General features: G+C 40.1%; 1 protein-coding gene across 1 annotated transcript in view; it reads right to left on the bottom strand.

Annotated features, from left to right (window-relative positions):
* Nucleotides 1-12,033, bottom strand: part of chsy3 (chondroitin sulfate synthase 3) — a 32,707-nt gene that overhangs the window by 16,965 nt on the left and 3,709 nt on the right. The gene's annotated exons all lie outside the window — the stretch shown is intronic.

Here is a 12,033-nt window from a genome sequence, read left to right as displayed (position 1 = left end):
GAGTTGTCCACCGGAGAACTGTGTGTCATTATCTTTGTGCCATATTCTAAGAAAAGTATTATGGACTTGTTTAAGCTTGTAAAGGAACTACTTGTTGGTTGTCGGTGCGAGAAGATACACAGGGAATCAACATAATGGCCATCCCGTTTCAGTTTTATTATTCCAGAGTCGAATGGTATCGAATGCTTTATACACCGATATATAATCTTCTCAAATTCATGCTTGAATAGTTTTAAAGAGCATCTTAGAAAATGTCCATTACCTACATTAATAATTCACCACAGACTGATACTATAGATCAGCCATAATTTGAATGATATTTATTTAAATGTAAAATATATAGTTGGAGCTCTGAACATCAAACTACTCTTTTGACATACATTATAAATGTACCAGCGATCCCTATCTTAATTTTGTGAGAAGCATAGAATAGCAAAGCAGAAAGATCTTGCAATCTGTCGACTGCATTGGCACTAGCCATGTTTGTTCTGTCTTTGCAACCAATAAAATGAGTAATTATGGCGAGTCTCTCCTTGGCTTAATTGAGGCAGCCCGTGCGCACGATACTACCGATACTGAACCTCGAACTAAACACTTCATTTGAGAAATCTATTATGCTCCCTTGACAAAACAGAGGAAGGACAAAATGTGCTGAATCACAACGAAAGACTCTTGAGAATGACACTTTTTAAGAGAGAGTCACTCTCACACAAACTGTCACAGTTTGACACCTCAGCTTCTCAGAATGCAATTATGCCTCCCTTGTTTGGATTCAAATCTGTAGAATCTGTAGTTTGAGCTTCCAGCAGGCTACCATCAGTCACATGAGCAGTCACACCAAGTTCAACCAGCCCAATCTGTAGAGGTGGACTTTGACCTTCATTAACTCTTTTAGAGAATTCTAATGATTAATAATCTGTTCAACACCACACTACTGTGAAGGTAATGTACTTTATTCTCAAGCCCGAAATGACCATATCAACATATTAACACTGAGTGCTCCTTGGCCAAAATCCTTCTTGCTTAAGGGTAGATGAATGAAGACTGTGGAAGTGACTTTGTCTATTTATCAGCAGGGAGAAAATATCCAGTTCCACATAAATTACATTATAGAGATGGCACCTAGAAGCGGCTGCTAACAAACTGCTCATCTCTGCCAGGCATCGCCTATAAACCAGGTAATTAATTTGAAATGACTGTTGCCAATTAAACCATGGCATTTACGCAAACACGCCGCTCACCTTCAAGCCTCTCGCATGGAGTCCACTGCATCCTACAGTGTGAAAGTAGTGGCTCACTGTGTCTATTGTGATCACATAAATGCAATGTAATCACACAGGGGGCAGTACTAAACGCCAATGCCGGATGTACGCCGACGCTGGGCCTATGCATAACTGTCCTACACTGACTGGTGTGTGGGTTGCTGAGTAGGCTACAGCAGCAGGGTGCTCAGGTCCTACAGCGAGTTGCATTAGTCAGAATAAAGCTGTGTCAGTAGGGCTCTCAGTAGACTGACCCCTCACGTCTCATCCTGGGCAGCATGACAAACAGGCTTGGCCCAGGGATGTGTGAGCCATTAGAGCTGTGGTCATCACCATCCACCTGTCTCCTGACTTCTGCCTCACCCCCTTCCACTCCAGAGGACAAAGTGACTACAAATCTACATGCAAACTGACCTGTCTGCACCTCGCAGTCTTTCATTTGCACTCCTGGATCCAGGGGATTTTGTGAATAGGGCTCAAGCTGGTGACTAGTTTATTAGGTTTTAGTCTGCATTGCTATATAAAGTTTGTCCATGAACTTCCCCGTAAATGTTAACAGCAGAAATAGAGGTGGGCAAAGACTCCAGGTCAGTCATTCAGTCTGTAACTGCAGTACAACCTAGATACCAGAATGCCATGATCCTAGCACCTGTCACTTTAAGATATTTATACCATAATTACTTCCACTGAGGTTTTAATCTATGCAAAGTAACGCTATTATTTAGGGCTTTTATAGACTCAAAAGTGAGTGACAACAGAACAGTATTCACTCCAGTTCTGCATGCATTAGCAAAGGTTGCATAATTTATGTAATACCTTTGTAGATTCAAGTCTCAGAATGTGAAATGAATATAAGCGACAGCTTACAGACCCTTAAAATGCCACTATAAAACATTATCACTATGCAATTTATATCAACACACATTCTGAACATCACGACACTGTTAATCGTTCCTCACCCACCAGTGCAATATTCCATTACATTCACCCCAATTTCATGATTATAATAATTACTGATCATTAATTGCTGAGTGTGGAACATATAAAAGCACATGGCCTTGCCTAGTTTTTATATGTGAACCCCCCAAAAAAGAAAAAACAACAGAAAATTAAAAAATTTTATTTTTTGCAAGAGAAGACCAGCCATTCCATATATAGTGCTGTGCAGCCTGCATGGGGCAGACACAGGGCTTTATCACGTTGGATTAGCCTTGCTGTCTGGGTGGATAGGTGAGCCAAACTTGACTCATGTTAATGTAGGTCATGCGGGCAGCCGGATGGTGAGGAGCCCAGAGGTAGAGGAGCACAAAGCTTTCCTCAGAGCCCTGCTAAAACTCTCATTAACATGGCCTGCCCCAGCTCCCTTGCCACCCCATAAATCATACTCCTGTCCTCCACACACTGAATACATAAACAGTGCCATTCAGTCAGAGAGAGAGAGAGAGAGAGCAAGAGCACAGGTTCACAGTTTTTTTTCAGCCTAGGACTAAATATGCTGATCTTAATAAAGTCATGCAATCCCAGGTGAATTTGTGACGTAACGGTAAACTGACTAGCTAATTGTTAAACCATTTCAGTGCTGCAAATTTTAAAAATGTGCTTTAAAAACTTACTATTTAGATATACTTCATAAAATATACAAATGCTTTTGCATGTTTGCCAATAATAGGGGTAATTATACAGTTTATATACAGTCTAGTTTACGAAGTTTTTTATAAACTTTGTTTTTGTAAAATAACTCACATTATTGAGTTTGTGCTCAACTGCCAAGAAGCTAACCTCATTCTAGTTGCTATAGTAATCGATTTGAGTGACTGTGTAAGAGCAATTCCATACTGGGTGCAGCTCTCTCCGTGGGCCCACTGAAATCCATGGAAAGCTTTCGTCAAAGCCTGTCATGGAGATGGACAGCATAGAGTGAAGCACAGCGTTTTTTTCTAAATTGACTGGTGGGGCTGACGTAGCCGGCCTGAGAAATTCTCCGGGGTACCAAATTTTATCTGAGGCGCAGATTGGTGCATTCAGTCAGAGAAGCCAACACAGCTTGCAGGGACAGGGCCATAATTTGTACATGCAGCTCTTACTATGAGCAGGCATTCAGAGATGCAGGCCAAATGGAGGAGGTGTGCATCGAAGTTCGATAGTGTAAGGCCTCGGGCCAGGTTAGCTGAACTGCAAGCTTATGCAACTCCACCCTTGATGAGGTACCGCCTACATGTGGCTAACGCCACAGCAGATCAAGAGCTACAGGTCTGGAGTGTGCCTGAGAAGATAGTGTGCTGGTCTGGAGTGTTCTAGAGAATTTCTACACTCTGAGGAGGGCTTCCCGTGCAAAGCAACATTATTCACAAACTCTGGTCCTGCTCCCGCTCTAAAGACGAAAAAGACGATAGATGAACTTAGGTTGCTCTGAGATAATATTAGGGCGTTCACTTCTGGTGTGTGCTGTTCCACACCAATGCATAATCAGTGGTGGATGGTGAAGGCTAGCAGAAACCAAGACAATACATAAAACATAAGCATAAGTCATACATATGTATGCATGCAAACCTCTCCAAGGCTCCAGACAGAGAAACAGAATCTAAAGCAATATGAAGAGGGTCATTGTCATTCAGCTGTGTGTACTCACACAGGCTTATGAGCTTAGTGCACTGTAGACTCATCAGTGCTATTCAGGAAAACAAGCAGATTCTATATATAGACCTGTATAGACCTGTATATATAGTAATATATTTCAGATGTCATATATATCATATATACTGCAAGAAAAATGTAATTTGCATACATTATTTTCCAGCACACTGTTATCATTTGCATTTAATTTGCATGACTGCAACTACTGTGATCCTTTCTTGCCCATTGAATTTTACAAAATGATTTAATGACCACAGAGAGGAGATTATTTTATAATATAAAAAATTGTGTTTATTAAAAACACAAAAGGTCTAACACAAAAAGACACAACTGGAAGTGCTTTTAGGAATTTTACATTAACTATGTTTACAGGAGTTAGCGATTTACGGAGTAGGTGCATCTATGTACTGGTCCAAGCCTTCTCTCCTTGGTCTCTGGAACATGGCTGGTGTATATGTGCACACAAGCAGTTATCACAAGTGAGGGTGAAGCCAGGTCAGCGAGTGTGAAGGTGTGGACGTGGGGCAAGGCCAGCATTGCCCAGGCTGGCCTTGGGCACTGCTGCCGCCGAGCACGGAGCCACGTTAGCAAACAGAGTGCCTGAGTCAACACGCAGCGGCCAGAACCACGAGCAGCGGCACATACGGGCAAGTCAAAGTGGTGCAGGAAGAGTGACCTAAAACAGATCCATGGGAGAGCTTGGATTTCACCGCAAGCGAGGACCAAGGTTCTGACAGAGTGCAGAGAGTCATGCGGGGACGGATTTCTGTTTGTATGCGTGGCAGTGGTAGGGGATGGAGTACGTCTGTGTAAGCTCTTCATCTTTAGACAGTGACGTGCCTCATCTTTATACACTTTTGCACAAGAACAGCTTTGTCAGTTATAAACAGAGATACATTTTACAAGGAAGGCACTCTCTCGTCTGTGTGTGTGTGTGTATGTGTGTGTGTGTGTTTGTATGTGTGCCTGTATGTGTGCATGCATGCACGCACGCGTTGATGACTCAGGGTAAAAGCACAGATTTAAGCTTGGCATTGTTAATCCTGGGCCTCCCTTATGCCTGCCTTTAAGGAAAATACAGAACCAGAAATGTAAAGTGAATCATTTGCTACCTAGTTAGTGCCTTTTTCATATTACCTTTATGAGGGGTTGTTCTATTTGAATTGGGGCATAGGCAACAAGCAACACACATTTATTTAGCAATTTAGCAGAAATCACAAATATCTGAAGTATATTCACAGTGACACTCAATGTCCATGAGTCACAGAGGTATATAACAGTCAGAGGTGTGCCAATTTCGATGTCTAAGATGTGAAACCTCACACTTATGAAGAGCCGCTAACAGTGCCCTTATTATACAGCAAAATGACAATGACAGTGCTGAATTTGTATAGCTTAGCCTATGTTCATTTAAGCCCTTCCTAAAACTCATAATATGATTACTTTTGGTTTTAAGTCAACACTAGGGATTGTTGAATGTGCAGGATGTCTCTATTCTCCACAATACACTGATTTTAATGTAACCTCCAGGGAGATTCTTAAAAGTAAAATTTTTAAAAAGATGGAGAAATAAACTATTCACTGGTTTTGAACAATATTCCAAATCAAGTTACTTGGATATTCAATTAGATTATTGAACAGAAACACAAGTATACATAAGCACAAACACATCCATGCACATGCACATGCACACACACATACATACACACACACACACACACACACACACAGGCACACACACAGGCACCAGTTCTCACAGCAACCATCTGTCAGGGCTTTTGGCACAGGCAGTTTTCACACTGCACCTTTCTGTGACCCACAGGCGGCTGTGCGCTCGAGCACAGGAATACTAGTGTGCATGCTCCTTCCTCAAAGCCAGTACTGATGTAGCGCACATATTTACCCAGCATACACTGCACTACAGATCACACACAGATTTCATACGACCACTTGCATTAATGGCAAATTGGAAATTTTATAAACACGACAATTTTTTTGTTGTTGTCTATTCTTAAATATTTGCAAACTCAACTAATTTGTGCATATTCTGTGTTTATTGTGGTGTAGAATACTGAATCTGCTAAGACATATTGCAGAATGATATGCATTTCTGGGGTAAACAGGTTATTCTAATTCCGTTCAGTGCTTTTCCAGTTTGGCAGTAGGCTTTCGATTAGCCCTGAACCAGCATTTATGCTGCATTAAGCAGTGATTCTTTTACCCCTTATCCTTAACAATCTATGTTAACAAACCCACTCTGTATTACCATTCCCAAACATATTTTCCTGTCTGAAAGTATATAAGTGTTACATTTAGGCCTGTTGCAATCACTACATGATTTCCTGATCATGACAACTAAAACCAACTCATTAAAAAGAGATTTACAGTCTAAACCTTATTGGTATTGGGCTGATTCTTTTGGTTCCCCTCATAAGACACCATATTTCTTTCTGTTTCAAGCAAGATGATAACAAAGAGGTGCCAACTGGACACTTTCATGTGTGAACCAATAATAAATCTCTAACACTGTCAGGTTGCAGTGTGGAGGAAAGACAACAGCAAAAAATTCAGTGTTCTTGGATTCCTTCACGGGACAGTCAAGGTGGCTTTAACTGAGCATGTTCTTTTTTTGCCCCCCAGAGTGGGTTTTTATCTGGCAATTTATATTTATCCACAGCTGTGAAGGACAGAATGACATCCAGGTCCTTCCCTGGTAATGCAGACAACTGCATTCTCTTAGACTCTCAGCTATAGCTGACACTGTGGTATTTGCTTCATGAGGCAGTATCTTTGTCATTAAATGGCAACAGTCTTATAAAGACATCGAGACACACTTGTAAGCAGCGTTCTAATTTGGTGCATTACTCCACACGGAGGCGCTCTCCTTAATATTATCCCTGAATATAGAAAGAGGCAATGAAGCGAAAAGAGACAACAGAGACCTTGAAGTTCAATGTTTTGACATTTGAACAAGAAGCTCCATCCTCCTGGCATGCGCCTCTGGCTCCAGTTGGAGGGCAGATGGCAAGATTAGCACTTTCAGTGGCGTTCCAGAGGGGAGGTGGGCGGAAGGAGGAGGCGGAGCTTCTCTCAAATCATTCTTCCAGTTCTGAACCAGTAGGTGGTACTTGGTTTAGCAAGCTTAGCGAGCTTATCTGACACAGTAATGTAATGCTAATACATTTCATTTCCATGTAATTTATGATCCACACTGGCAAATGGATCAAGGTAAATGACCTCAGAGTCTGAATGAATGTAACTTGCATTCTGGGAGATCTAATTACAGCATGGCATTACAGAGTCAAACGATGCACCATTACATAGTCAGCCTACATGTGCCATTTTGAACCGGCAAGCTTGAGTAGGACTTTGCATTTCCCCATTTGTCTGAATGTGCATGAAAGACACAGTGCCACTAATGCCAATATCATCTTATATTTCTGCCATTTTGTTTCTCACATGATTGGAAATAAATGTGCTTTACTTATAATTGTATATACAATATATACACAATTGATGTAGCTCTTGTTAAGTCTACTGAATTGAAGATACTGTTGATGCAAACACATCTTTTGCATATCCACTGAATTCATGCAACTGTCCTATTAGAGCAGTTAATAGTTAATAGGCTTTTTACATGCAACATGTCAAGTATACACTGCATCAAAGTAATGTCAAATATAAAATAGAACAACTTATTTAATAAGAACTGAGAATGCACAGACCAATCACAGATGTTGAGCGCTTTGTGAGCATAACAGATATTCATAGGTGCCCCATCTGACAAACCTCAGACAATTTCAACAGAGCATAAGGTGGCTACTGAAACAAACTATTTTCATGACATACTCAATCACTATCATGCCTAACAATTACAATAAAAAATCAGACAGCTCCTGCTCAAGTAGTTGGTTATGAAGAAGGAGCGTAACTGATAGAAGTTAACCAAACAAAAACAACTTAAACAATTAGTCCAGCCGGAAAATGGAGGAGATGAGTGAAGGTCATTCTAGCAGTCTATCCCAACAACACACAAATTTTCAAAGATCATGGGCTCGGGTTAAATGAAATGGTTTTCATTCAGATAAAGCTACAAAAAAAAAAAGGAAAAAAAACAAAGCAAAACATGTCATGTTAAGTCACTTTAGATAACACTCTGCTCTCCGTGTAGACCCCTAACAACACCCTCCTCCAGCTTCCAGCGTAATACAAAAACACATACTAACATTAAAAGTTGGACACTAATGGAACATGTCAGTGTCATCAGTTAAGAAGCTGCACAAAACATCATAAGCAAGACAAACTGGTGTAATAAGGTCTGTATAATGATCCATAGTTTACTACCCCACATCTTTACTGGGATGGGGGTGGCTTGTTTGTGCCACATCCTTAAAACTGATGCATAGCACCTTGCCTATCTGCTTTTCTGCAGGAAACCCTAATAGATTAGCAACTTCCTGATCACAGACTTACCGTTGAACTGCTATTCAGCAATAAGGAGCGTTTCACAAACATGATCTGCACACTCTATTTTCTCGTCACAGGCACATACCCAACTAAAATCTGAGTGTAAATGTGAGAGTTGCATGCTCCATTACCATGCGCAAAAACTATGAAATTGGTGTATGTGCGTACATGCGAATCTTTCACACACACACACACACACACACACACACAGACACACACACACACACACACCTTTTGAAGTGCAAGCCTACAAAACATTGCATGATGAGAAAGGCCAGAAGCACAATTTAAGCATTATCCAAAAAGTCACCTGGTTATAATACAAAAACTATTTCAATTTAAAAACAAAAAGCTTTAACAATGGTGTTCTGACTGCTACCGGCTAGTGAAGTACAGTCACCTGAAGGCAACCAATCCCCCAGTTACCTGAATATGATATGCAATGATAGTGAACAAAACAAAATGCTGCAGACTGCAAATATAAATTAACACTCTGATTAAGACAATAGAAAGTGATTCGGCTCTTTGGAGCAGATGTTACAAATTATTGATCATTTTAGCAGAGGTAATCAATATCAACATAGCTAATTCACAAGGATAATCAATCCCATGTTACTGGTCATAAAAAAGACAGGAGGGTTGGGTGAAGTAGAATGTAAGTACAAGCAGAATAATTATTATCTTCTCAAACAATCATTCATATTACCTTTGAAAGTAAAATTGTGCATCATGAAATTTATACATCATAATGTTAGAATATTTTGTGCAATAATATGAAAATGCTACAGAGTGTAAGCTTTGAGATTATACCTGCCTTGCCTATAATAGGTTGCTGAACTATGTCATACAGGTAGCCATCTTTGGAACTGTTAGCATATATTTTGTTTGGGCCACACTGGGTTCATTGCACCAACCTTCCCACCTTCTAAAAGGCTTTTTCAAATGTCTCCAATGTTTTGGCACTACATGCAACCATCTTTGAAAACTAAGATGGAGTCTTTTTAATGCCTTGAATTATTCTTCCACTGAACCCTTTGAAAAGCTCCAGAGAATGGCTGTTTCAGTGTGTTACATCAATCCAACTACTTCACACAGAAGCCCAGCACAAGTTGAGCGGATAACAAATGTTAATGTGATTAAGCAGGCTATACTTATGAGCTTCCTGCAGCATTAGTTCCATCATATGTAGAAGAATGGAGGAATGGGATCTCTTTCAGCAATCAGAGAAATCTCAGGGCTGTTATCTTAGTAAACGTAGGGTGCACAGAGTACTAAATGCAGGGGTGCCATTGTGACACATTTTTGATAAAACAATAATTTTACCTGTTTTACCTCTCAGATTTCTCATTTTCATGAACAAATACATTTTAAGCATTTTGTGTTCTTCTTAACCAAAGGTGGCAATTATTCTAAGGGTCACTGTCTACCATGTGTGCAAATACTGTTTGAACATGTATGCGGAGTAAATGGCATTGTCTAAAGGCACACAGAAGGAATGTTGGAGATTTTGGAGGAGTGTTGTGTTCGTGGGAGGGATTCTGTTCTCAGTTTTGTTTAGAGAAGAAGTTGGCTCCGATTGCCTTGAATTCCTGCTGAAGCCAATGTGAAGATGTACTTTGCTGTGGCATTGTGATGTTTATACAGTTGGACCTAAGAGTCTAAACAGAGAAATAGGGTTCATTCCAAAGGGGTGTTCATGTGAATAAACAAAAATCCCTAAAAGTCTAATGTTAAAGCACACAATCTCTAATGGCTGATTGTCAGCTGCTATATTAACTCCGCAGGCCATAAATGCTCTCACTATGAAGTCTTTAGTAGGGAGGGCTCTCCTCCGGAGGTGACTAATCCAATTAATTAGTAATGAATGGCAGTTCCATGTTCCATAAGGCTCAGTTTTAGATAATGTTGAGCTAACTGCATTATGAAATTCACAATTTTTTACAAACTTGCTTTATTTCAAGTCTTATAAAGAGCCTATTCTAAAGTTGCTGTGGGAACCACTGCAGCAAAATGTGCACTAATGGAAACATATATATATCGAGACTGAATAAAACAAAACTCTAATTTGTAAATGCCCAAAGTGAAAACCCCTTTGAAGTCATCATCACAATGAAATAAATAAATAAGTGTGCCTACACCACGATGACAGGCAATGAATTAAACATCATACATGTGCATAAATACTCTCATTATTGAGGAGACAGACAGAATCTCATCAGCACTGGCACAGAACAGGAGCGCATGATACCAGTGAGGGTTTAACCCGACTCCAGCCCTGGGGAGAGTGAGAGGACTCCACTTCAATCAATATGCATATGAAGTTCTCCAGACCATGAAAGCCATTTGCGAGGGATTACAAAACTGTACCTTTAAAAAAAAAACTTGAAACAAAAGTGTCACATATGTTAGGAAAAACTTCCGTGAATGAAGTGCCATGGTTAAGAAACGTCTGCTTTGGGAAGTTATATGGGTTCAAATTCATATAATCTATAATTCTATCATTCAATAACTATATTATGTGGAGTGGGCTGAGAAATGGAACTCAGGATTGTGAATGCAAGAGAAGTGGTATTCAAAACTTCAGTCGAATTATTTGTAAAGATTTGTTAACTCCTTAATCTACAGCGAACCACAGAATTATAAGATGCAGAATGCGACCCCACTGAGTACCGTTAAATAGTTTAATATGCTTTTCTCTCTGCCAGTGTCTAGAGCACTTTGCCTGCGGTTGTTTGCATATGGTGGGTGTTTGAGCTAAATTTCCTTTCATGGGAAACACAGCAAAGAGCAAACCAATACTCAGCACCGCTCTGTATTCAGGCCTACCAGCCTCATTAATAATGAAGAAGCCGGGACAAAGTTAAGAGAGTGATAATAGAATCAGGCGGCCACACTGTGAGAGTGCCTGTGGGAGAATGCCCTTAACAATGCTGAATTCACTTCAAGGTTTTGTTGACCAGAGAGAGCCAAGCAGCACAGTACCAGCACACCTGTCATCCACGACTTGACTTAGGGACAGTCCCCAGACCAACAGAACATCTGGCAACATTCTGCATTTAGATAATGAAGTGCTCACACATCATCTACCTTTTATTTGTGCTTTACACTCTATGCACCTCACGGGGCGTGAGCAAGTTGGTTTTAACATGTAAAAATGCAGCTGGATCTTATAGATACTAAGGTAAAAAGCATGGCAGAACTGTGCAAAAAACAGAGTTGTGAAATATAGAGGTTTAGAGATTTAACCGCTACTGAGCAGAAGTGCAGAACTAACATACAATTGCTAACGAAGATTGTTTGTTACAAGCAGGGGAAAAAAGAAAAGTGATATCCAAAATATCTAATCCCTAATTCCTGTAAACCCGTTTCCTTAAATATTTTTGAGAAATGCAGGTTGCCGCAGACAATTATTACTAAGAACTTATAGAAGGACATCAAATCAAAGCACAGCATCAAAGAGATGATTCTTCAAATAAGAACAGATCTGAGTAATTCATATCCACATATATAAATACTTCTACCCACAAGTAAGAATAATGTCACTCGTGCTGTGTATTTTTCCAGTCACTACTGCATGTCCAAATCTTTCAGTTACAAATAGTATGGTTTCATTATTTGTGCAGTGAAGGTATGACTCCTGTTTAGAACAATCTATCAGCCCACACATTAA

Source organism: Electrophorus electricus, chromosome 19, assembly GCF_041902795.1.
Source record: "Electrophorus electricus isolate QZ-2024a chromosome 19, ASM4190279v1, whole genome shotgun sequence".
NCBI lineage: Eukaryota > Metazoa > Chordata > Actinopteri > Gymnotiformes > Gymnotidae > Electrophorus > Electrophorus electricus.
This window is presented reverse-complemented; position numbering and strand designations above follow the sequence as displayed.